Source organism: Echinops telfairi, unplaced genomic scaffold, assembly GCF_000313985.2.
Source record: "Echinops telfairi isolate 266 unplaced genomic scaffold, ASM31398v2 ScPeMD7_7424;HRSCAF=8462, whole genome shotgun sequence".
In the NCBI taxonomy this organism is placed as follows: Eukaryota; Metazoa; Chordata; class Mammalia; order Afrosoricida; family Tenrecidae; genus Echinops; species Echinops telfairi.
In genome coordinates, this window is record NW_022111324.1 from 59655331 (window position 1) to 59659310 (window position 3980).

Consider the following 3980-nt stretch of genomic DNA (forward strand, 5'->3'; position numbering starts at 1 on the left):
GTCTCCTCCCCAAGACCCCTCTGCAAGGGGATCTCCAGTGGCCTACTAATGGGCTTTGGGTCTCCACTCCGCACTCCCCCCATCACCCTGAGCAGATTTTCAATGCTTGTTAGAACTGTTTTCCAAGCCTAAGCATAGCTCACTGTCAATTATGACAAAAATTTTAAATTATGACAAACTTTATGACATTTTAAATTATGACAAAAATTTAAACAATCTGTGGGTAATACCTCGGTTCATGGCTTCACGCAATGCAAGAATTCACGCCAAAGCCCCTTTTGTAATCTAAGTGGGTTTTTGTGAAGGACCAGAAAAGTGTCAGGCTTTACAGTCTCAAAGGGGTTCACAACTGGGCACAAGCAAGCTCATGGAAAGAACACCCCCACATGTGGAACTGGGGCCAAAGAGTGAGGTGAGGGGTTCCCCGAGAGGCTGTGGCACAAGCGGGGACAAGAGAGTAAAAGAGGGGGCCCCAAGCAGGCCTGGAGCACATGCTGAGGGGGCATGCCGAGGTGGCACATGTGTGCCCCCACCCTCCGACCTGCCTCTGGCCAGGCAGGGTAAAAAGATGGCAGCCTTCCCATACCCAGGATATTTCAAACCTCTGGCAGGGAGGCCTGGTTGATGGTATGGGTTGACCCCATTGACTGGGTTAAGCCCACTTGGTGAGGTCATCAACCTGGGCCTAGTTTGGACCACCCAGGTGTGCCTCCCACCTGCCTCAGGGTCTTGAATAGGAGTTTGGGGCCTTCATAGGCCTCTACTGGTCACCTGATTTCCTTCCCACCTCCCCCAGGGGGCCTTTGCAGGCATGACAACACCCTTGTCCCTGAATCTAGATACCTAATAAATCCTTTTTCAATTTTGACAAGATTAATGCTGAAAGTCTAAACGCAGGGCCTTGTCTTCATTATCTAGGACTGCTACAGCAAATCCCACTAGCGGATGACTCACGAGTTTATTTTCCCAGTGTAGGAGGCTAGTGTTCCTGGAGACAGGCACGGACAAAGGCTAGGAAGTATATTCTCATCCTATCTCAGTTGCTGTTGAATCAATTCCACGTTGCGGTGACACTGCATGGTGCCGAGTAGAACGACACTGTGTGGTGTCAGCGCTGTGCCCTGTCTGAAGCAGAATGGCCTGTCTTCAGCGGCTCCGTTGGGTGGGTTCAAAGAATCAACTTTTTGGTTGGCAACCCAATTCTTAACAGTTTGCACCTCTTAAAGAACACATGTTGTTTTTTTTAATGATTGAACATTTGAGCTATATGTATGTGAGAGAGAGAGAGTATCACCTTGGGAGTCCTATGGGCTAGTTTGATTCTGTCCTTTAGGGACATTATTGGTCAGAGAGGACTTAAAGGCAGTGGGTTTGGGTTTGGGTTTTAGTTCCTACAGGCGTGGGTTTATTCCAAAGAAAGTGTGCTTAAATATGCTGTACCATGTGATCAGTGGATAGCTTCGGACAAGTCCTCTCACCAATATACTTCTCTTTGTCTCTTTCCACAAACAAATCAAACGCCCTAACATCAAGCGGATGCCGACTCATAGGAAGGAGTAGTTCAACTCCTTTAATCTGCAACAGGTGTGTTTAAGGTAAAATCTACTTCCCCTACTGGGGTTTCCAAATCAATAAATTCAGTTGTGGTCTATGAAGAATGCTGTACATCTCAAAAAGACAAAAATCTAAAATCCAGATATTTTATAACATGCAGCCAGTGTCCCCAAAAGCTAAAAAAACAAAACAAAAAACTCAACAATTCATGATTAGTAACATAATACTGGGTGGATTCTCCAATTGGAAGTCTATAAAACTAATGTTAAGTATTTTCCCTAAGGGATGTGTGGGCAGTAAAATCACCTTCTCAGGGACAAACATACCACCTCCCCTTCCTCTGGTTGTTAATTCCCACTGAAATTCACTGTCTACTAATTTGGAGTGTCCATAGGACAATGTTATAGCAGGAACAGTTGGGTCTTGTCCCACTGTCTCCTAAATAAAAAGAGACACCAAGTGAGGTGAGGCCTTCCTGGAGTGGTTTTTAAGATGTACAGACTAGGGAGTGATAAATGTATTATAACATTAGACAGACACATTACGACATTGTTTGGGAAAACAGATTAAATGATTACATGACCTGAGAAAAGACACCTTTCTTTGTCTTGGTGTTTGTCCTTATAGTAATGGTCTCAGACAATATTGGTTCTTTTGTGGTTGACTAGCATAATATTCTCCAGGTCCACCCATGTAAGGAGGTGGTTCATAGTTTCATCAAGGTTGTTTAATGATGCATAGCATTTCATGTGTGTATGTACCAAAGTTTCTTTAGCCATTCTACTGATGAGCTTTGGGGCTGTTCCCAACTTCTTGTTACGGTGAACAGGGCTGCCATTAAGCATGGGAGGGCATATGTTCGTTTTATGTCTCTTCTTTAGGATATATAGTCAGCAGAAGTAATGCTAGATCTTGTTGGATCTCCATGCCTAGATGTTTTAGGTAGCTCCATATCACTTTCCATAATGTTTACAGGCCTACCAGCAAGATGAGAGCTCTGAGCTCTCCACACCCTCTTCAGCATTTATTGTTTTGTTTTTTGAATGTACTGTCATTATCAGTATAAGGTGATATCTCATTTTTGTTGTGAAGTGTATCTCCCAAATGGATAGCTATCATGAGCATTTTTTCATGTATTTGCTAGCCATTTGAATGTCATTTTTAGTGAATTGTTTTGTTCATGTCTTTTGCTTAATTTTTTTTAGAGTAATTTAAATTTTATTGTCTTTTAAGTATTCAACTCACAGGATCCAAAAATGACAGAATCAAAAACAAAGGCCAAACTGAGAGAGGCCCTTTCTTTTCCTCTTTCTGAATATAGACGTAGATTTGAGATTGCCCTCAACAGTCTTTGAAATGTCAAGCATTCTGCAAAACGAGTAGAAAACAAGGCTAGCTCATCATGGAAGAGAATCTAGACTCAGGATGGGTGTATCTGAGGGCTGTTTCCTGCATGGTTGTCTCCTCAGTCACTGTCCACGGGACTCTGAGAAGCTGGAGGAATATGCAGGCACAGACTCAAGGCCAGGCTTGGTCTCCGACGTTGTGGAAAAGGACTGTCCATCACAGGGCACTGAGCCCTGTGCTCTTCCGTGCCACCTGGACAGAGCCTGGGGAGAGTGACCTCCCAGGAGTACCCACGCAGGGGGTTTTCCTCGCTTTTTAATTAGATTTTTTTCTTCTTGAGATCTTTCAGTGTTCTATAGATTTCAGAATCTGCTTTTCATTGCTGAAGATGGTTTCTCAGTCTCTGGGCTCTATTTTTATCCTTCTGAGGAAGTCTGTTGATGCACATTATATCTTATTTTTAGTAGGTCCCAGGCACTATTTTGTCTTCGACTGTGTGTGCGTGTCCTTCATGATACTTGGTAGCATGTCTATGCTTTGCAACAGGGCCCTTAAGTATGTCCCAATTTTCTCATTGATGATCTTTATTGCTCTGGGATTGACATTGAGGGCTTTGCTCCCTCTCGAGTTAGTTTTTGTACATGGGGTGGGCGTGGAGCCTGTTTCATTCTTCTGCATATGGAGATCCAATTTTGCCAGCACCATTTGTAGAAGAGATGGTCTCTTTCCCATTTAATGTCTTGTATCACTTTGTCAAAGGTGAATTTATTTCTGGATTATTTTCTGTCCTGTTCCATTCTTCTCTGTGCCAGTAGCAAGCTGTTTTGACGACGGCGCCTGTGTAACGGATTTTGAGGTTGAACAGTGCCAGGCCTCCTCCTTTGCTCTTTTTAAGGAGTTCTTTGCTTATGCTAGCTCTCTTGCCTCTCCATACGAAGTTAAAAATTAGTTTTCCATTTCTTTAAGAATGAAGTTCTTTGGACTAGAATTACATCGTATTTATAGATTGCTTTAGGTAGTATTAACATTTTCATAATATTAAGCCTTCCTATTCATGAACATAGGACATTCTTCCACTT

General features: G+C 43.1%; 1 non-coding gene across 1 annotated transcript; it reads right to left on the minus strand.

Annotated features, from left to right (window-relative positions):
- Window positions 1-2994: 2994 nt before the first annotated feature.
- Window positions 2995-3200, minus strand: LOC115872434. Its single transcript, XR_004047836.1, has one exon. It is a non-coding gene; the product is annotated as a small nucleolar RNA SNORA73 family (small nucleolar RNA).
- Between the last annotated feature and the right edge of the window lie 780 nt (window positions 3201-3980).